Below are 23,741 nucleotides of genomic sequence, written 5' to 3' on the forward strand. Positions count from 1 at the left end.
AAGCTGACTTGAAGACTGCCATTCCAGCCATGAGGGTGGGGCGGTGGTACTCAGGAGCTTGTGAACAAGGCTTTAGGGCCAGGTCTGCAAGAGGCTCACATCACTTACCCTCAAATTCTATTGATGAGAGCTTAGTCACATGAGTACACCTAATTCCAAAAGGAACCAGAAATTAGTCCTTGGCTAGATAATTACCTCTCAGCTAAAATTCTATTATCTAGCATTTTTCTGGGAAATGAGCAGTGGTTGCCATCATATTATACATAGAAAAGTGCTTAATACCTAGGAAACTGGTGCTCAGTGTCTCCCAATAGGCCAAACTTTGCTAATTAAGCGGGTTTCTGTGCAGTGTATGTGGAGGTGACCAGCATCATCCCATATTCACATTTCAGGATTTTTCAATGCTGATTTCAATCTACTTCCCCAAATGACTCTCTTTGACTACACCCCCCTTTTCCTAGATTGGATACATCTATCACCTGATGCCCCCCCTAAGGCCTCAGCCTCCCCTGGTTCTCAGACTGCTGCCCTCAAAGGCCTGTCTGGAACCTGGCCATGTGAATCTTGTCAGCCCTGTTCTCCATCACAGAAGGAGTTTGGTAGGAGTGTGCCAAGCAGGCTGTCAGCCACAAGCAAGCTTTCTGAAAAAGACATGCCAACTGCAGCAACAGAAAATGCAATTCCCTTGAATAACTTTGTTAATATCTGAAAATTAGTTCCCTTGGTCCTTATTGTGCTATGGGGTATTAGAATACAAGAGTAAGGGCAACGGCAAATTAAAATGATGTTCTTCTCATAAATGGCACAGATATGGAAGGGCAGGCCCTCCTACCTATAATCTTGGGATTTCCGGAGGCTCCTACTTTCATTCGACAAGAGTTGCCTTAGGGAGAGTTAAGGAAATTTTTCTGGAATTTTTCTTTTTCTTTGCATTAAGTAACTACTGAGAGTACACATTTAAATTAACATTCTTTGAATCCCAAACCCAGAAAACAGCTGCTGTGAGCTGAGATCTGTGACTCTGGTTTTAGATTTAAGTCCCACAAGCAAGGAGCACTGGATGTGCCCGATTCTGGGATGACCGGAGGCTGTCAGTTTCCACATGGGTGCAATTTAGCTTTAGAGCTGGGCAGGAGGACGCATCACTGTGTCAGCACCCAGGCCACCAGATGAAGAGCCAACAAACACCAGCTTTGGACTACAATATGAAGGGACATTCCCCTTCTGTGGCCCAGTCTCCCTCTACCCTTCTCCAAACACTTTATCAAGAAAGACTGATATACTTTAAAGAGTCCATGGCCAATTAGGTCTATATTATTGTTCTTTTTTTTTTTTTTAATTACCTTGAAGAGGAAGAAATGAAGCATCAATGACAAAATTGTAGGCATTGGTGGGACATGGAGTAAAGAAATTGTTTCAGCCTCCCCAACACACACATGGCCCTAAATCACACGACTGAGGTGATGTCCTGTCCCATCTCACCACAGGACTAGATCCACGGGGTGGGGCAGACAGGGGTGGGGCAAGTCATCTTACTACTTAGGGTGGCAGTGTTGAGGAGACTAAGTGATAAAGACAAAAGTAACAGTGAAAATGGACAGCGGGAGTGGAAAGGAGGTGTTTAGGTTTGCAGAAGCATATTGCGCCCAGTGGGAGGAGAGCTGGAAACCACCAATCTCCTGATGCCCCCTCATCTTCCAGCTGTGGAAACGGAGGAGCTGAGATGTTGAAAGCTCCCCTCGCCCACCATGGAGGCTCATCCAGTCAGCAGGAAATCAAGGTCAGAAGCCAGGCATCTGTCAGCTGGACTCTTCCGCTCATTTGAGAGCTGCCTCCTCCAAACACCCAAATTCCATTGACCTTCTTCGTAGCAACTGAGGTAAGAAAACAACATGAAAAGTCTCCACCTCTTTCGTGCCATTTTCATATGGATTGTCCATCTTTCTCTGCGGACTCAGAGGGCAGTGTTTTCTCTATGCCTTCCTCTCTTGCCCAATGTGAAGAGAATGCACCCCTGTCACCCCTCCCCTTCTCCCTTTAGGAGTCTTGCTTTTCCCCAGGATGCTCAAGTAATGTCCAGGCCTCAGGAAAGTGCAACCTATTGATTACCTCTAGCAGTAGACCTGGGAATTAAGGGTCATTTTCTGAAACAATCTGAATGCTCTAAAACACATTCTGCTCGAATGCATGAGCTCCTCACAGACAAAATCCACCAAGGTGAGAAGAAGGACTTGCTGGGAGGGGACAGGGCTGAGGACTGCAGGGAGGACTGCAAATCAGAAGGCAGGTTGGGGCAGAAACCAAAGGAAATGTGAGGCACCAATGCCAGCAGAAGACGTGTGAGAGGTGTTAGTTACAGGACGACGCTGCGTTTCTGTCATTTGCATAGATTAAAAAAGAATTTCTGAGGAGCGCCTCCATAATTTAGCATTGGCCAGCTTTAAAATGCCAACTTTCTTTACCCCTTAAAAGTACTTTTATCTATCTAGCTTTCCTTCTCAGTGTGGCAAGTTCAGGGGAGGGTTCTCACCCTATTCTGTAGCTAAAAAGCTCTTCTGGGAAGGGTTGGTGGCTGCCAAAGCCCACAGTGGCACCGGCCAGTCTCCTGCATCCGAGAGTCCTGCTTTTGCAAATAATGCACTGGTGTTACATGCCCATTCTGATTTCTCCAAAATGAAGCCAAATTAGGGGGCATGCAAGCTCCTCAGGCTCATCTACAATCTTCACAGACAGCACAGACAGCCAGACCCCAAGAGAGTTTTAAGAAGGGTTGAAAGCCTCCCACTTTTGGCTGTCATGTTGATAACGCCCCTGGAAAGCAGGGCATTGAGGATTTCCACTGCCTCTACTCTGTGGGTCTCCCAACCATAGGACCTGGCCGCAGCTGAGATATTTGGGAATATAGGAGCACCCTGGGAGTAGAATGAAATTTTAAAAACCATGGACCTCCCTGGCTGGTGTGTTTCAGTTAGTTGAGTGTAGTCTTGTGCAGCAAAAGGTCGCTGGTTCGATTCCTGATCAGGCCACGTGCCTGGGTTGTGGGCTTGATACCCAGTAGTGAGGCAGGCAGGAGGCAGCCGATTAATGATTCTCTCTCTCTCTCTCTCTCCCCTTCTCCCTTCCTCTCTCTTTAAAAAAAAAAAAATCAATAAAACATATTTTAAAAAAACAAACAGGGACAGCCAGTCCAAAGTGCAGCTGGATGCCCTGCAGAGAGAGGAGGGTGCCTAAGGCAGGCAGCCCTGCCCTCTTTGCCTTCTTGCTGATGAAGGGAATTTAAGCCAAAAGAACAAATGGATACACTGGAGATTCTTCAAAGTTCTCACTGTAATTATGTAGCCTTGGGAGATGAGGAACTGTAAAGTTGGCTAAACATTGGACATTTTCCCAAAAGCATAATTGTTTTAGGGTGTGTTTTTTTTTTTTCCTTAGAAAAGAGAAACAAAAATCATATTAGTACTGTATTTAGGACTCAGAGAATGAGTATGTTTTGACTTAAAATATACCAAAAATAAGAGACAATCTTCTAAGGGTCAGCAAAACCTAGCCAGAGGAATATTTTTATTTTTATTTTTATTAGTTAAACACTGGCTTCTTAAATAAGATAAAAGCTTGGCCAATAATATATTTAGACACTGATCTGGTCTTAAGAAGAAAGGAGTTTTGGGGGGGGGGAGGCCCCATTCTAACCATAGCCTCTGCTCTGCTTGGTTGAGGGGAGGGAAAGAGAGGCGAAGAAGATGGGAGGGTTAGGGTAACACTACCCTAAAATGGCTGCACCCCCATCATGGATTTAGGGTACCATGGAACATATCTTTGTTTTGTTGTTGATTTGAGGCTCAACTGAATTCTGATGACTTTCCCTTCAAAACAAAAAATTGGGGACTCCATCGTCCTTCGAGCACCATGATATATAAATCTGTCTCATATTGGAACCAGAAGTTAGAGATTAGGAGCAAGGTGGTGACTTTTCCAACACCCAAGCAATGAGGCTGCCTTCTCTCTCTTGTCCTGGAGTTTAAAGAATTCTGTACCATTGACACATCAGTGGGCTAGGGAGGACTTAAGTAAACCGGTCCTTGGTTTCTCAGGCTGATCCTGAAGCCGCCCGTCACAATGTGAAGACACCCCCGTAGATGCCTGGTCTCTCCCAGAGACCGACCTCCGGAGCAACTTGGCTGCCCAGTGTGGGGGGCTGTGGAGGACTGGAACAGGAGTTTAGGTTTCAGGGTCACTGAAGACAATTCCTTAGGCACAAATATTTCTTAGAAATTTGTTAAGACTGGCGTAAACCAAAGCCTTCACTTGTATCTACATGAAATGAAGCTCTCACTCCAGAGTCCCATGTGATTTCATTTCAGTGGCAGGCTCCTTGCCACCACCAAAGTCCTTAAGGCCCTTCATGGTGGTTTCCAACATCAGAGACATACCCTCTCCTCCTCCTAGTCCTCTCCCTCTAAGTGCCTTTCCTTGGAATAAATTGTAAGAATTCACTCTCAGTTCTGGCTTCTGAGTCACTGAACCTACTTCTGAGAGGGTGTGGGGCTGGCCAGCATGGGACCTCTACTCAAGTTCCCAATTACGGAGCAGGCAGGGGCTCTGTCCAGCAGAAGAGATTAGAACTCTGTCCAGCTTCTAGACCCATCTACTCTAATCCCAGCTCTGTGCCTTCTGTTTGATAAGAAATATTTATTCTTTCCTGTTTCAATGACTGTTTCGTATTGTGTGACATAAGCACCAAGCAGGGAATCTGGAGCCCTGACCATTACTCCCAGCTCTGCCACCAATGTGCCACAACCTTGAACAAGCCAGGTGACCTCTCCAAACCTGAGTTTTCTCACCTGTAAAATAAGAGCACTGAGTTATCCTATATGTAAAGTCTCTCCAGCTTTAATTTTATTGGAAAATCAGTTGCTCCCATGGTCCATTGTTCATCCTTCTCTGTAGATATTTTATTAGAGTTTATCTCTTTACAAACCTATTACTCCACTGGGCTGTGAGACCCTCAAGAACAAGGATTGCCTCCTAGTTATCTTTGTTTCCTTTGTATTTGGGGAGGAGGGAAAGGGATGTTGAGCTTCCATTAAGTGGAACACTGTGCTACACATCATACATAAAGTATTTTTTTTTAAACTCGCAGTAGAATGACAATCGCAAATCTGCAGATGAAACCACTGAGAGATTAGTTTATGCAGGTCACAGAGCTGAACCAGAAATTAAATCCAGGTTTCCCTTCATCACCTACTGTCCCAGGACCTAGCACGGAGCTGTAGGGCTGCCAAATCTTTCCAAATATCTAGAAGATGCTCAATAAATACTCATTAAGTGAATATTAAATAAGTTATTTTGTTTGGCTTTTGGTCAGGCTGGGGTGTGCCTTTGAACCTTACCTACCCTGAGGTGGGAAAGGGGGCAGAGTTGAGCTCTGAGTAGGAAATGTGAGCAGAGTACAATTTATTACAAGGACTTAGGAGTCCTTTAATTAAAAGAGGGGCAGGGCAGAGCTCTTACTGTGTATGAAGAAATAATGATGAAATATTCTCAAGGTAACTCAAGGTCTCGGGTAATTCACCCTGAAGAATAAGCTAAAGCCCTAATTTGCATCATTGCTCAACCTACAAATTCATAGAGGACACAATTGTTTTCACAGCCCTGGAAGGTCACATTATTCTTTCTTGCTCTGGTGCCCCTCACAATTATGTGCAGGCGAGCAGGCAGAGAAATCTATATTAAAGTCTCAAAGTGTGAGGGGCTCCCAGCTCCAGAAGCCTGCCAGGCGTTTGGCTGGAGACCATGGCAAGCGCTGTGGCTCCCATCAAGCGGCCCCCACAGCAGAGATATTGGAATTGAAATGGATTACTGTCTTCAGGGCACTCTCACCGAGTACCAACACCTGAGAAAGGATCTCTGGTTCTAGTTAATTTATCTTAGGCACAAATAAATTCCAAGAGCCAGCTGAGTTAATGTTTGCCTCAGGGGAGAAAGGGAAAAGAAAGGAGATCATCTGTTCCTAAGGGAGCCTTGGGATTGTGCCTGAAGCTCTTAACCCATTCGGGATCCACATAAATCTCTCTCGCTGGAGTATCCGATGCTCCTTTAAGCAAGGAGTGCAGTAGAGGAGGGAAAAGGAGGGTGGTCGTTTTCTGTCAACTGGTGAGTTAATGCCTGCCTGCAGGCAAAGTACCAAATAAATAGCACATTCTTTTAGTTCCTATAAACAGAGTAGTTGGTTGGGGGTGGGGTTGTTTGATATCCGTTTGTGAAAGAAACACATCCTAACACTTCAGAGAGGTGGACTATGTTGTAAGGCTTCCCATAGTTTTAAAATGCCATATAATGGCCCTAAACTTTGATTGCCTTCTTCTGCCTAACTGAGTAGTGTATTTTGTGCATCCATTCACTCCATAAATCCTTACTGAGCTCCTGCCATGAGAGGTAGAACAGCATGGTGGTTAAGAACATGGAACTCTGGAACCACACTGCCTGGGACTGAATCCTGGCTTAGCCACTTATTAAATCTGTGACTTTGGGCAAGTTGCTTACAGTCTCTGTGCCTCAGTTACCTATCTGTAAAATGGGAATAATAATAGTACTAACTTTGGAGGGTTGTTTCAGTGATTAAATTAGATAATGTGTAAAGCACTTAGAATTCCTCTATGATGTAGTGAGTGCTGTATAAGTGTTTGCCAAGTGCTGGAGCCAAACCTATCACCCGGGCTACTAAAATCCATAGGATAAAGAGGGACTTACTGACACTTCTTGTCTGGGTGGAAAGAACTAGAAACACCTACATCAGGGGTTTAGAGAAGCTTTATAGTGTGACACAGTGTTTATCCAAAAGTAAACCAGAGCGTTGTAGGCAGTACTAGGGAAAAAATATTCTTAAAATTTTAATATATATGTAAAATTACATGTATTAAAAATACATCTGACATTAAATCTTTTATTTTATGAATTTAGTTACTTAGGAATAAGTAAAAAAAATACTTAAATTGATTTAAACAGAGGACTTCTAGGTTCCCATAAGATGATGGTAGCTGCTTAAATCTGAATTTCTCACAAATCCTCCAAAAATCAAATAGACAACAAGTGGCACAAATATAGTCAAACCTGTGCCCACAGTGGCACCATTAGGAGACAGAGTATAGCAGATTAGAGTTGATTATTGCTTAGCAAACATTCAGTCTCTCCCTCCCATGTAAGAATCACCACCATTATTATTGACATTGAGCTTGGTGATATGACTTTCTTCAGCCAATCACATGATGCAAACAAGATGCAGTCAGAAACTAGATATGTGCTTGCATGCTTAGGTTTGGTCTTTTGCACTCCTGACTTTTGCCATGAAAAGAATATGCCTTATTTAGCAGGTGATCCAGAAATGCTGAGAGACACTTGCAGAAGACTTGCAGCTTGTAACCAAACATAGTTGAACCCAGCCTAGATCAGCTGAATCCCAGTCAACTTGCAAAAACATAAGTGAAAAATGAATATTTATTGTTTTATGCTTCTGGGTTTTAAGGTGGTTTGTTTTTCAGCAATAGATGACACACAGAAATGAGTACCAGAAGTGACATGCTGCTGTAACAGTAACTTGACATTTTGGGTATTAATTTTGGAACTAGGAAGTAGGCAATGAGGAAAGTGTTATGTAAGGATGAAAAATAGTGATCTATGTTACACAGGCAGTGGCAAATTATTTGGTAAAATATCACCTTCGGTGTCCTAGAAAGCAGAAAATGTACCTAATAAATACTTAGTGTTGGATGAAGCAGTTTTGAGGCAGAGCGCTGAAAGTGTGAGCTGATGCCTACTAGTTTCATTTGCTAAGATACTACAGGAAAGTGATTAAGTCAGAACAATACTGACCAGTTTGCAAGCAATATTTAGAGGAAAATTACAGGGTTGAAAAAGAAAAGTACTTATTACTAAGTCAAAAGTGTTGCCATTATGACACAGCCTCAGAGAAAAGACCAAAGCCAGGGTGCTTGCAGGAAAAAGTGACCTCAGGGTAAAGATCAAATCAAGGGTGTGGCTGCAACACTCGCTTATATCTCTGAAGGTCAAGTCTAGCAGACCTTTTCAACTAGGTAAAAGGACAACTAGAAAGCTTGAGAACATGATCCCACAAAAGTATGTTGTGTCCAAATTTGCTGCACTTTAGTCTAGAAAGAGGCATGTATCAAAAAGAAAAAATACATGTGACCTTTGGCACTTGTGTTGATAGCAATCAAATAATAAAACAAGAAGAAACTCCCAAACGGTGTAGCCAAAAATAATGAGGAGCAACAAACTTAAAGCTACTCCTACAGGGGGCCACCAGAGCCTAATACAGGAATATTTCTATCCCTGGTGCAGTAGAATCTGACATTCGTCCAGCAAGACTTCAGAATTTCCATGGATGGCTATGTGACTGGCATTCTTGCCCCTTTAGAGTGTTGAGAGCGCAGCTAATCAGAATGCAGTTAACCTGCTTCTGGTCCACCATTGTATATGGGGTCTCTATGGAATGGTGATAAATAACAATTTGCCTTCGTCGTTCAAAGGTCCCGGAATCTAGACCATATTTGAGGTAGGTCATGATAGCTTGGTTGTTATTTGATAAGGTTTTGGGGGTTCTTGGGATAGGACTGAGTATATTTTAAGTATGGGAGGAATGTATTTATTTATGAACAGAAGGAAAGCCTGTGGTAAATTAGATTACTCTACAGGAAATATTTACTTTCTGTCTCTTCCCCCTTCCACGGGGAAAACAAATTTTTCAGCCTTATTGACGTTGGATTCATTCGCATACATTTCTTTGATCAATGGGATATGTTGCAAATACAGATTTGAAATGTGTTCTCCTAGAGGGGTTTGTTTTCTTGCAGTCTTGTCTTATTCATAAAAATAGCATGCGTTGCATAGCTACTAGTTCAAGGAGGAGGAAAGGAACATAGAGCAGGCCTGAACTCAAACCACAGTTTGTAACTAAGCCCAGACTAGATCAGCCAAACCGCGACAGACTCAAAGGTGAATAAACAAGAAATAAATGCCTGCTGTCACGCTCCATTTAAGTGGTTTCTTACATGTTAACAGAAAGCTACAAGCTCCATTTTACAAATAAGTAAGTTAAAAGTATTAGAGAGAAAGTGATATCTAGGACATAAGCAAGGAAGATTTAACAGATATATAATTGGAGATCCCAAAGGAAAATAGCAAGGCAAGGGAACAAAATAAAAATTTCTAAATTATAGTGTAAGAAAACTTTCTAAAATTAAAAAGGAACTGAATCTACATATTGAAAGAGCCTCTGGTGTACCTTGAAGAACTTGATCCCAAGTGGTTGATACTAGGCATAGCCTAGTAAAATTATTAAGACACTGAATGTAATGAAAAAAAAAAATTCTGGAACTCTAAAGACTAAGTTCTTTATGGTTAATGGATACCAAGTTAGCCTCCAACATCTCAAAAACAATATACAGGGTGACATAAGAATAATGCAATGTTTCCAATAAATTCAAGAAACTTAAAACTGGCAAAGTTTATTGCCTATAAATTATACCTCAATAAACCTAATTAAAAAACAACCTTAACTCAAAAAAATGTTAGTTAGCAAAAGACAGTGGAGAAACATTAGTAATATAATCAAGGAAATAAAACATAACTCAAAGATTTTATATCAAGCAAAACTAACCTTCAAGGATGAAGAGCACACATGGTTGGTAACATACGAGAACCCAAGGGATAGTGTTCTCATGAGCACTTCCTAAGAACTCTAGTAGAGAGCAAGCTTCAGACAACAAAAGTGACTAGAGCAAATTTTATACTAGATGGGACATTAGATACATAATTACTCAAACAACTGTGACTAAATAAGGGCTGGAAAGAAAAAGTATAGTATGGCATGGTTATAACTCTGACAATGTAGATATAATTATAGAATTGTGGGGGAGGGGAATGGGTAATTTATATACATAACAATTTTGTAATTGTAATCAGTTTGATGGTGATAGTAGTATTATTCTGAGTCCTTAGGTCATCTCTCAGAGACGGGATGGACCTCCTCCCAATTAGTAGGTCAGGTGTCAAGACTGACAATGCCACATATGCACCAAAAGGGTCTGAAAAAAGTTTATTACTCACATAATGAGGCTTTCTGGGGAGTGCAGGGCTAGATCCCTGCGGGTCCAAAAATGTCTTGAGAGAGTAAAGAGGGGCATCTGGCTTGGAGTTTGATTGTGGTTGGTGGCGAGGCAGGTCTGGGAATTCCCATGCACAGTCTGGGGTTTCATGGTTTGAACTTTCCACCAGCGCTAAGAGAGGGAAGGTGCAAGCTGTGCTATTGGCTTACCCAGAGGTGAGGTAAGAAGGAAAGAAGAAAAATGGAGCTTGAAAGCTGTCAGCATGTAAACATCAAAAGGGGAGTCAGACTCAGACTCCTCATTACACTGAGGTTGCTGTGTGTGTGTGTGTGTGTGTGTGTGTGTGTGATGTGAGATAAAGAAAATACGATGTATTCTAATTCCAACATTCACTGTGTCCTTGGAAAACAGAGTTCTCAGTGTGGAAGAAACAAGATTTGAAAATGGAATATAGAAAAGATTAAGCGAAATCTCTGTAGCCTGGATTTGAATTGGATGTATCAATATGAAGTCATGTGATATAGTTCACATTGATATAGATTTTCAAATATGTAACAGTATTATATATGTATTTATGTATTTTCTAGCTCTGTTCACTGAAAATGCCTAGAAACTATGATCAATTTTGTAACAATAAGCTTCCCTAGAGCCCATATTATGGTCTTAAAATATGATTTTTCGCTAATACAAACCGAGCTTCTCAGAGAAATGGCAGATTCCAGGTCTAAGGTATAAAATACACATAATAATCTTGAAATATTTTTCATACAAGATAGCAAGAAAGATATCAAATACTACTAGTGTCATCACAAAAGAACAAAGAAGCCAAGTCAAATAGGCTCTAATAGGCTCCAAATAGGGTATTTTGAGCTTCATTAAGTATTATAATTGCAATAGACTCAAACCCTTTAAATATGTTAAAAATCTATGAGTTTATAATGATATTAGGAAGAAACTAATTGGTCACTTTTGAAGAATAAAATAATGTAATTAGAATATCATCACTTTTTATCACCTAAAGAATTCATGGGTCCAGGCTTTGAAGTTGACAGGGATTATGTGCCTCCCAGTGAAAGAGAACACCACCACCTATAGTTCTGCCAAATGGATGGAGCCTGAGTCTAATCAAGCCCCTGGACCCAACTGCAAATTTGCAGAAAATATTGAGGACAGAGGAGCATGTTAACTGCACTTGAGTATGTGATCAGCAAAATCCAGACCGAGTAACACTCTACAAGGCAAACAGCCCAGATCCATGACAAATGAATTATAAGTAAAATAAAAGAATGGAGAGCCCAGCCAGGCATGGCTCAGCAGTTGAGTGTCGACCTAGGATCCAGGGGATCGGGGTTTGATTCCTGGTCGGGGCACATGCCCGGGTTGCGGGCTCCATCATTGACTCTCTCATCATTGATGTTTCTATCTCTCTCTCCCTCTCCTTTCCTCTCTCTGAAATCAATAAAGATATTTTTTAAAAAAATGGAGAGAGAAATTGTAGATTAAAAATATGCTTAAAAGACTTATCTTATTTCTATAAATAGCAAGACTAAACTACTCTGTCCAGGGTTGCAAATTGGGGTGTTAAAACTATAATAAAACACCCAAAAAATCAAGATAGTGGTTACTTGTGAAAGAAGGGAAGGGGTTCTGACTGAGACAGGGCACATGAAGGAGGTTCTGAGCTGGGTAGCAAAGTTCTATTTCTTGACCCGAGTGAGGCTTCCAAAAGGTGTTTGCCTTTATTAATCCATACATTTGTTTATGTGTTTTTCTCTAGCTGTGTTTCATTTATACACTGGTTCTTTTAAAGTTGGAAAGGAAGAAGGAGAGTTGAGTTAAACAAATATTTAATTAATAATTATTCAGCTGGTAGGTGGATTTCGCAAAACTCATGAAGGTATTTGGCTGATGGGGTTCAAAAAACACTAAAATTGTGTTTAAGAGCTCAGTTTCTGAGAAAGCCACAAATTGGGATTGAAATTCCCATTCTGCTAATTATTGGCTGGGTGATCTCTAAGTCTCAGTGTCTTTATCTATAGAATTGATATAATAATAACTATCTGATAGAATTCTTGTGAGGTGTCAATGAGATAATCTATATAAAGCACTCTGCAAAGTGCATGCCACATAGTAATCACTCAATAAATGCTATTTGTTTTTGTTACTGTTGTTGTTTTGCGGAATGATAAAGGCTTTTATTTAGGCTTCTTTTTCATGGACCACTGGGGACTTCCATGAGGCCTCTTTCAATATCCATTGCAGCTACTGGAATACTTTTTCTTCTCTGCTTCTCCAATTATAGTCCTGAGAAAATTCTGACTTCATTTCTTTAAACACTAAATGCTTCGGGACACATGAGAAAATGAAAAGTGTTATAGATTTCCAAACTATATTAAACCAATATAACTTGCTGCCCAAATGCCACAGGGACCAGCATGGCAGTAACTACTAGATTGATGGGGACCAGAGAATTTGCAGAAATGCATTTAGCCCATCGCTAGTCTGCCTACCACATCCCCACATAGCAGAAGACAAGGGTTATGCTCACTCCCAGGTTGGCTCAATATTTGGAAATGTGGCCTCTGAAGCAATTACCTTTCTCAACATACTTTTTACTAATACATATGTCAATTTTATTACATATATATGTGAAAAGCACACAGCCCATCTGTGTTCATCAGCCAACTGTTCTAGTGAGTGCTGATCTCCTACTAACCTGTCCTGCACCATTGCCTTTTACCCGATTCTAAGCAGCAGGTAGGGAGATGCCCTCTGAGATAGATTACTTGGAATTAGTCTTAGTTGCCCTTAGCCTGAAGTACTTGTTGAGCAGAGAGTGAAAATATTCCTCTACTAGCATCCCCCCTCTTCATACCTGACCATTTGGGGGCATACTCTTTCTGTTCCTGTTTCCCATACCTGAATTTTCACAGCCAACTCTGCTCATCTCTGTTCCCCTATTTCAGGTATCTTACTTTTCCTGTTCAAATTTCCACAGTACTTTCCTCCTTATTAGTTCAACCATATCAGACAAGTATCATTAACCCATTCTATTTTGTACAAAAAATCTGATCTCCTAGTGATTAAATGACTTGCCCGCAGTCCCCCATGGCAGAGCTTAGACAGGAGCAGACTTCTCTCCATTACACATGTCATGTCTACAGTTTCTTTCCACGATGTCCTGCACCACTGCATTCTCCTATGGAAGGACTTTGATGTATTTTATTTATGCATTTACCTATTTATGAATTCATTTGTTTATCTATTTGTTGGTTGGTTTCTTTTATATAAATTATTATAGTATTTGTCCTATGACTATCTGATTGAAAGGGAATAAATATACAACTTAATACAATAGTAAAACAATTGTTAGTTAGACATTTTTAAGTAATGAAACCAGATTTGCAAGAAAACATCATCATGAAAAATGCAGATTTACTTCTAAAACTCTATCAGAATGCTGTCTTTTGTCATCTTTTCTTGAGGCAGATTTTATTCCATTTTCAGTTCATTTATAATGAATTTTTGAAATATTTTAAATGTTCATAAAAGCTTGAACACTTGTGTACCCACTACCCAAATGCTGTTAAAGTTTTCCCTATATTTGCTTCAGAGTTTTTCTTTTACTGAAACAAAATATTTCATAAAAGGTTGAATTTCCCTATGTTCTCTTGTTCTAGTTTCATTTCTCTCCCTCCCCAGAAGAGACAGTGGTGTGTATCTTTTCCATTCATGTTTTAAAATATTTACTGTGCACACATTTACCCCTAAATAAGGCTCATATTGTTTCTTGCTTTCTTCAAGCTAAGGGTTTCTTGACAGTGGTGCTGTTCACATTTTAAACTGGATAATCCTTTCTTACGGCAGGGTGTCCTATGTATTTTAGGGTGTACGGAAATATACCTGGCCTCTACCCACTCGATGCAAGGAGCATCCCCCAAGTCATCACAATAAAAAATATCTCCAGAGATTCCAAATGTCCCTTGAGAGGCAAAATTTCCCCCAATTAAAGACCACTGTTTTAGCTGAAACATTCCTTGGCAATAGTTCCGCTAGCAAGGATCAGGGGGTGGGGGAACAGGGGTGTAGCCTAAACTCAGTTAATCATTACTTTGCCTTTACATTTTAAAAACTAGGTTTGTTTTAAAAATTTATTTTTCAGTTACAGCTGACATACACTATTATATTAGTTTCAGGCGTACAACATAAGGATTAGATGTTTATATTCCTTACAAAATGATCACCCCAGTAAGCCTAGTACCCATCTGACACCTTATATAGTTATTACAATATTATTGACTATATTTCCTATGCTGTACTTTACAGCCCCATAACTGTTTTTTATATCTGGCAATGTACTTAATCCCTTTCGCCTTTTTAACCCATCCACCAATCCCCTTTCCATCTGGTGACCATCAATTTGTTCTCTATATCTATGAGTTTGTTTCTGTTTTGTTTGTTTTAAAACTATATTAGTTTTAATCCATCAGAACCCTTATTTTCCCTCAGTACTTTGAAAATATTTCTATACTGACTTTTCTATTGTTGCTAATGAGTGGCCTGCTGATGGTATAAGAAAAATTCCTTTTTTCTACAGTGAGCTTTTTCTCTCTAGATCTAAAAACATTTCCCCTTATACTTTGTATTCTTCTATTTCATCATGATGTGTCTAGGTATAGATTTATTTTTCGCCCATTGTATTCATTTTCAGTCAGAATGCACGTCTTTCTTCAGTTCTGGAAAATGTTCAGCTATTATCTCTTTAAACATTGGTTCTTTGTGATTTCCTCCTCTGGAGTTTCTATTGCATGTGCTATTACTCCTATCTCATAACTTCCCTTTCATATCTGCTCTGTTCTAGGTGGCTTCCTTACTAGTATCTTCCAATTCATTGGGTCTCCCTTTATGTCCAGTGTGGGATTCATCTTGTCCACTTTAAACATCATTTTTACTTTCAGGATTTCCACCTGTTTTCTTTTTATAACTCCCCTTCTTGCTTTATTTCTTAGTTTACTGTGGCATAATTCACTGTTCTCTGGGGGCCTCTTTTTCCTTCCTTTATCTCTGTAAAGATTCTGAGCACACACACCTTAAAGCCCTCTTTAGGTCTCTTAATTATTTTTCATTTCATTGAGATGAATTCAACTCCTAGGTGTTGTTTTTTATTTTGTTTTCTCATTTTCTCAGCATTGCTTTCCCTTTACGTTTTGGGAATTTTAGTTTGCGGTCTTATTTTGAGAGTTTTCTCATTCCTCCTCCTCTTCTCTTTCTTCCCCTCTCCTCTCCCTCCCCCCTCCCTCCTTTTCCCCCCCTTTCCCCCCTTTCTCACTCTCCCTGCATTCTTCCTTGTCTAGCAGTTTTGTTGCGGCCTCCAAGCATCTTCCTAAGTGCCTCCAGTGTGGAACTAGAACTCGTATTGCATGTCCTGGATCAGAGGCTTCCTTGGCCTTGATTCTGGGCAAAAGTCTGGGCCTGCTTCCTCCCACCTTGTTGGGAGCCAGGTCCCCAGGAGACATTCAGATGAAGTCTCATTAGCCTCTTTTTGTGGTGGCAGCCCCAGACCACAGACTTCGGTCCCTCACCTGGAGTGGGGCCTTTTTTGTCTAGGTTACTCTGCAGTAGCTGAAACCCCTGCCTGTCTCTGCCTATTTCTGGACCCAGAGCCCAGCAGGCTCCCAGTTTCAGCCCACTTTGCACTTTGTTTTATTTATGCTACCCAGAGATGTTTATCTTGTGTTTGAACAGAACTGTGCCTTGGAAATTGTCTTTTTAAATTTTTTCTCTGTGTAGAAAGTCATTGAAGGCTTCAGAGAGTGACCTTTCAATGACATCCTGACCAGAAATTTCTTAAAACTCCTTCATAGCCTAAACCTACTTACTGATTTCATCTTGGGTCTTATTGCCCAGAATAAAATATAATTTTTCAGTGTAGGTGAAACCCTCCTATTTATTTTTCTCTGAACACCTCCCCTTTCCTATAGGCTGTGTAAGAGCTAACCTTCCCCACTATTAATTCCAGACCACTAACACACTAGTCTCTTCACTTCTCAAAGTTTCTACCAGTGAAATAACCCATTCCACTTGCCACATCATTGTCTTTTAATGTCCCTTTTCCATCCAGATTCCTAGCTCTACCCCAGACACATTGGCACCTTCCTAGGTCACTAAAACATCTGAAAGACATTTTTCTTCCCTACTCCTGTCTTTGCTACATTCCTGCTGGCTCCAAAATCCACGTTGAAGTTCCTTTAGAGTCTTGACTTCAAGGTTCTCATTCCTGATAACATCAGAGACTTTTCTGAACCAGGATGACCCAATCACAAGGCTCTGTTTCATCACTGAGCTCTCTGGTGGACTCAGCCCCTCCTTAAATAGACTTCATGGTTAACTCGTTTGCCGTGGAAGAAAGACTCCTCTCCAGAATTCTGGATTCCCTTCCTCTTCCCCTACCCTCACTCCTATGTCATCCTCAAATTTTGTTTCCTTTGTTAGTATATTTTGTGGGCATAATAGTTCATTAATTTAAAAACCATTCAGATTCTGCTGTGTTCTAGGTTTACACTAGGCTCTAGGACAAGAAAATGCAGTGATGATTCAGATTCCAATGATATTCTGATGACGCTTGTAGCCTCAAATAGTAGATAAGTGCATATACAGAAATAAAACACTACGGGAATACAGAGGAGGGAGAAGCTTCATGGGGGAGGCATCACTGGAACAGGGGCTTGCAGGATGGGAAGACTCCAAACATAAGATTAAGAGGAACAGATCCAGCGAAAAGAGAAAATACTCAGTTACCATTTGCCTTCCTCACTACAGCTTCCATTCTTTAAGGATTGAAACCATACGTGTTATTTGTGTACTCCTTGCAGTGCTTTACACCAGGTCTCCCTCTATAAAAAGGAGCTCGATAGACACTGAATGAATAATGTTATTAAATATGGTGTGAAATGTTTTCCCACAGCTTGATCTCTGTCTGCTTGCTCGGAGAATGAGTTACCCATTTATTAATTCCTTCTAGCAACATTTACCAGCGCCTAATATGTGTTAGTCACGTTAAGGGTAATGTAGAAATGAGCAAGTCAGGCATTCCAGGGAATAGCTGTCTTAGGGAGCGCCTGTGGCCCGGATGCTGCCAGGATGCTGGGAGCCCAGCATTCAGTGTCTCTGTTCAAGCCCTCCCACCTAGAGCAAGGAAAGGCTTCCATCAGTCAAGCCCATGCCTCTGAGTTCACAGCCCTCCAGGTGCTGGCGCTGCCCATTGACACTGAAGAGTCCCTGTTACAAAAATAAGGGATTTTCCAGTGAGAAAGCAGCTTGGGGGTACATTTGCCCTGGGCCTTCTCCAGATAGGCCTTATGCAGGGAACTAATGGTTGAGCTCCCCCAGGTCGAGAGAGCCTGGAAGGCAGCCTGGAGGCAGGGGCTTTGTCTCCAAACCACACAACTACCTGTGCTTCTCTTGACGCTCTCTCCCCCATTGTGTTTGAACCCTCAGTTCTCAGAGGCCTTCTTGCTCCCAGGCAGCCACTGCAAACAATACAGGAAGCCAAATCACTTATTCAGTTACAAAGATTGCGTGTGTGTCTTGTTATTTCTCTAGCCTAAATCCTAAAAAATATATGTGCCACCTATAAACATGCTTCCCCCTATTTTTTTTACCTAAACCTGCCTTCTGAAAATAAAATATAAAATAAAATCATGGAAACCAGGCTTGAAAATCCCCCAAGCAAAGAAAAACAGTTAAGCCATGTCAACAAAATAATCTAGTTTATTTCATGAACTTAAGCAAAACTTAGGTTATTTCTTATAAATGTCTGATAATCCTAAACAAAATTAAGTCATCTTCCTAAAATGATATGAGATGATCACTTTTAACCCAGTTCCCACCATCTGGAAACCCCCACTGTAATAACCAATCATAGTAAAGGGTAAACAATGTCCTTATTTGCACTTTATAAGTCACCCTGTGATGTCATGCCTCTGAGCTTCATACCAGTTTCAAGTTTGAAGACTCCCTGTTCTAAAACGGTTTGTTTCTTGCTCAATAAAATACTCATATCAAGCAAAGCTTTCTGAATTTTCTTTTCACACTACATAGACTGACAAATTCTTAGCCTGAAAGAATTTTTTATCCATTGACTGCACCATATTTTAATTCTGAGCACCCCCTACCAAGAATAAGACTGTATTAAACCTCTGCCTACTACCATAATCACCCAGAAATAAATCTAGGGCCATGAATGCTGAGTTTTTATAGAACAGTGAAACGAGGCACAATTAGGAATTGGACAACATAAGTTCGAAATCCAACTGTTCGACTTTCAGCAATGGCTGTGGCTGTGGATTTGCACAAAGGATGTGCATGTCAACTCACACTTTCTGGACTTGTTTTTCCATCTGTAAAATGGAACAATAATGCCACAATATGAATAGGGTTGTTGTGAGAGTTAAACACAAGGCTGGCACCTTCAATAACTGGTGACAATTTTATTTTTATTATAATTACTACAGTTGCCCAGCACCCAGGCTCAGTGGCTGCTGAGCTGTTGGTTCACTCCCTCTCCATCTGCTTCCCCAGGGAGCGGGGATGGGGAGCCTCGGGAAAGGCAGCCTTGGCTGTGACTGCAGCGCAGGGTGTGGGGAGCGGGCAGCAAGGCCCTGGCTGCCCCTGTTCACGTGAAGGCTCCACCAGCCAAAAGGCACCCACAGGGCACAAATCTGGCTGTGGAATCAGCCTCACTGGGCCAGGTACCTTCCCTGCTACAGTGGTTTTGATCAGCAAGATGTAATTTACCCAAGTTGCTGTGGGAAGAATCTTCAGTTTTCACATTCTAGAAAAGCTGTCGCTGGGTCCCTAGTGATGCAACTGTGACTCACTCAGATGCTCACCATCCCTACTTCCCAGACACTGGAAAATGCTAGGAGTCACCGCAGAACTCACCGCCACTCCACCATGCGGGGGTGTGGGTGTGGGTGTGGGTGGTGGGGAGGGGGCGGTGGTGGAATGTGCTCACCAGGCAGTGGGAGGGGGGGCCAGGAGGGAGGGAGTTTACCATAACCAGCCCCTCCCTGGCCAGAGCTAGCCACAGATGGGGTGCACCTTCTGTCTGCTGCAGCCTGAATACCATGTTCTCAACAAACCCAACGTTAATTAACAGCAGACCTGGCTCACACAACTTTAATTTTGAAAACGCCTGTTCATTCATTGCCTTAACCATCTTTCCACCCCCACCTCCAGTACCTTTCCACCCCCACCTCCTGCACCTCAGATCACAGCCTGCCTGATGAGAGTGAAGGAAATTCACAAAACTGGCCTTATGAACATCTGGAAAGCTCTGTCTGCCAAGGTGTAACTGCAGGTGGTGCTGGAGGGAGAGAGTTAATAATATTAATGAATAAGACTAATTGATTATTAAGCACTATTAGCTTGGCAATAACACCACCTTGGCATTCTGCCAGTCCCTGCGACTTAATTACAGGAAATCCTTGCTTTTGGTGGCATCAGGGAATGCAGGCAGATCAGAATGTCTTAACTATGAAACTATAGTGGACTCTGGATACCCTTAGTGATACGTGTGAGTAACATAAGTATTTAGAATGTATACACCAATTGCATCTCCAAGCATCTGAGCCAACTAAACTTTATTAACAAGTTCTCTACCACCTCAACTTCATCCCCTGTTCTTGGGGAATGGGAAGTTGGGCAACAGGCTAGGAGTGGTGGTTTAGACCTAAAACAAGCCCCAATGAGTCTTCCTTCCCTTTCTTCCATTAAAGTAGAAATTCAGTAAATAATTTTAAATGACAACGTTCAAACTAAGGCATCCTAGGTGTTTAGGGTGGGGGAATGGCTTTGGTAGTGTTTTGAGGGAGGAAAGTGTTGTTACATCACATGTTCTTTTAATAAATATATTTTGAGGGCCTATCATAATCCAGGCACTATGCTAGGTGCTGATATGTATAGGTGTATTTGTTCCTCAGAAAACTCATAGTCTTGTAGGGGGAGATAGATATGTATAAACCTTCTGCTTTCTGCAATATGGCTAATCAGATACCCTGGAAGGGCCCTTCTGCTATCAAATAGCTAGATCCTTGTGAGTAATTTGTGGAGATTTCTTGTGAGTCCAGGAATGAATTACAAAGTGTAACACGAACCTTCCCCACTGCCCCCACCAATGAAGATTGCTGAACTGGTTGCTGAGAATGGAGGGCTTTAAGCAAAGGTGAAAGATGGAGTTGCCCTAAGTTCAAATCCCAAAAGAATAGAAAATAACAAAATTTATCATAAATCATAAAGGTGGATGTTATTCCCTAATACTTTCATTTCACTTTTATGTGTGTGTATATACACATACACACATATGTATATACACACATATGCATATTCTATACATATGTATTATATATGTATGTGTTCCTGGCTATGATATCAAATATATCAGATGGCCAGTCAAAGAAGTGTCAAAGCTGCTATTCTATAAAATGTAAGAGACATGAAGGAAATAGTTGCCAATTTAACCCAGGTGGTGGTTTGGGGGGACAAAGGATGGAAGTCCAAACTGCAGGTGAAATTGGTGTTGATTGTTGAAAGGTAGACAAGACTATTCTAGGCTGACAGGAAGAGTATACCAGGTATTGAGGGAGGGAAAAATCATGAAAATGAACATGAAGCCACACAAGTGGGATTTTTATCTCTATCTATGCCTCTCTCTTAACACCCTTTGCTGCATTGATTCTAAATAATCTAAGACTGATTTTTTTAATCCCATTTATAAAGTTTGGCAGATGCTCTACTATGGAGAAGTACAAAGGTCATCCTAAGGTGTTGGAACTTTATCCCATGACCAGTGGACAGGAACTGAAGAGTTTTCAGCAGGGCTATGATACGGTTCATTTTATGGATCAGAGAAACAATTCTGGCAGCATCCTGGGGAGATATGACAGAGTAGCCATTAGTGTTATTTACCTAAATATGAATGAAGGAAGAGACAGCTTGGAGGAAGAAGAAGAGGACATTATTATTATTCAGAGGATAATTATTAGTAATTACTATATTATTATTAGTTATATTATTTTTTTCAGAGTATAACTTAAATTATTCAGAGGATAATTTAAATTTTCAATATGTGGTAAATTGTATTATCAACCAAATTATTTGCTGACCCTCACCCAGGATACCCATCAGGTTTGGTCATGTGACTCTGTTTTGGCCACTGAGACATGAGTGGATGTAATGGAAGCTTCAGAGCCAGCTTGTGTGATCCCCTGATCTCTTTACCCTTTGCCGTAGGATTTGTTGTGTCCCAGCCAGAGGCTGCTCTGTTGGCCTGGCGACATGGAGCAGAGTGTAGTCAGCCTGTGGTGGACAAGTATAATGAGTGACAAAGAAATCTTTGCTATAGTAGACCACTGCAATATGTTTGTTACAACAGCATAACCTAGCTCATCCTGACTGACTCAAGATGCCTGTGGGGGCATTATATTTACATGAGGTTTAGGTATAGACATTTTCTTTTAAAGGACTAGCCATCTTTGTCTAGCCCTGTTTGGAAGTTTCTGGAGTCGCTATTTATTAGTCTTTGTCTTAAAGGAATCATGAGCCTGCCTCAGAGGACCAGGCTGTAAAATTGTATATCTTCATCATGGTGACTACAGTAAAAAGGGGGGAAAGCACAGTGTCCCAGTGGTGGGGTGCATAGTTCATTTTAATAAATTATGAGTGACAGAGCTCAGTTAAAAGTATCACAGCCCAACCAGGCGTGGCTCAGCTGTTGAGCATCAACCTAGGATCCAGGAGATTGCAGTTCGATTCCCAGTCAGGGCACATGCCCAGGGTTGAGGGCTCAATCTGCAGCAAAGGGGCGTGCAGGAGGCAGCCGATCAATGACTCTCTCGTCATTAATGTTTTTCTCTCTCTCTCCCTCTCCCTTCCTCTCTCTGAAATCAATAAAGATATATATATTTTAAAAAAAGAGTATCAACAAATGTGGATTTTTATCTCAGCGTGGATATTGCAAATAAAGAGGGGTAACTGAGTCAAGAATAGAGAGAGAAAACCAACGCAGGGGCTCAGAGCCACTCTGAAGTGCATAAGGAAGCCCAGGCAGCCCTGGGGCTGCAGAGGAGTCTGTGAGAAGGCAGAAGGGGAGGCTCAGACAGACGTCTGTGTCAGCGTGTATCAGGGGCTGCCATGCGTCACTTTGGGTGACTGCATGGCTCTGAGCTGACATGCACATGTACCTGTGAACTTCCCCACCTGGGGTGACACATACATCTCTGTGTATAGCATTTTCGTCTTCTAAAGGACTTTTGGAGAAAAGGAAGCTAATGAGGTCCTGTTATATGAGTAGTCTGACCCTGCCATACCTTGGCTGTGAGTAAACTGTCATGTATGATCATGAGGAGCATCCAGTCCTCAGGAAGGAGGAGGGGAAAGAGCCACAGGGGCTGCCTCTCTTTTCCCCAGAAAGCCTGACTGTTTTTGCTTAGCTGGAGAAGAATGAGAAATCTGCCAGGTTGTGAATGTCGTGAGGGAAGGACAATGACAAGAGGACAAGACACAAAGGAAGGGGAAATAAGAATCTAGTAAAAAGCCTTCCTGGGAATACAAGTGAGCATTCTGTTGGGGAAAATGGAGAAAATGAGAAGATTTCAGATTTATTCAAAAATAAATATCCCGAAAGGGTTTCCCTATATACTTGTGCAGCAATACCATAGCATCCTACTTCTTTTGTTCATTCATTCATTCATTCATTCATTCATTCATTCACAAACATGACTGAGGAACATGTATGTGCCAAGCATGTGCTAATCACCAGGGACATAAAGATGGATAAGGCCCCATTTCTGACCCCAAAAGGCTCTGGTCTAGAAAACATCTGCACTTACCTGCCTTGCATTTCACTCCCTCTTCTTGACTCACCTCTTAATCTGGGAAATCATCTAGAGAAATAATCCTAACCCCCTCAAACTATTTCTCTTTTAACTGGGAAGCCCTGGGCATATAAGCCGTGACCTGTAGGAACATACCTCTGATAGGCTTTCATGTTCTTCTTGTTGGATGGACAGAGAAGTACCTATGAATTCTCAGTTCCTCTCAAATCTCCTTGTCCTACATAACTATGCAACTGACTGAGCCAAGAACCACACACTTACAGTCATGACCCCACTCAACTTAGTCTTTGGGAAGTGCCATTGTGCCTTGTATAATACTAAATGCTTTTCTTCACTTTATGCTATAGGGTCTAGAGCATGGACCAGCAACCTCAAGCCTGTGGGTCAGACCCAGCCCAAGGCTAGTTTCTTTGTGGTGCTTGAGCTAAAAATGAGTTTTAATAGGAAAAAGAGGAAAAAGGAGGAGGGAGGGGAGGAGCATAGAGACCATATGTGTCTAGTGAAGCCTAAAATGTTTACTATTTGGCCTGATTCAGAAAATGGAGGGAATGAACTCTTGTATCAGGTTCATAAGATGATTTGGGTTGAGAGTCTCTCTTACCTCCAAGGGCTCATTCAGACAGGTTGCTTCAACCAGATTATCCTTCTCCAGGAAAAATTGAAATTCCCATTATTTCCTGAGACTCTGATGACTCATAAAGTTAGAAAGTTAGAAAGTTAC

This window comes from Miniopterus natalensis, chromosome 2 (genome assembly GCF_054644295.1).
Source record: "Miniopterus natalensis isolate mMinNat1 chromosome 2, mMinNat1.hap1, whole genome shotgun sequence".
NCBI classification, from domain to species: Eukaryota; Metazoa; Chordata; class Mammalia; order Chiroptera; family Miniopteridae; genus Miniopterus; species Miniopterus natalensis.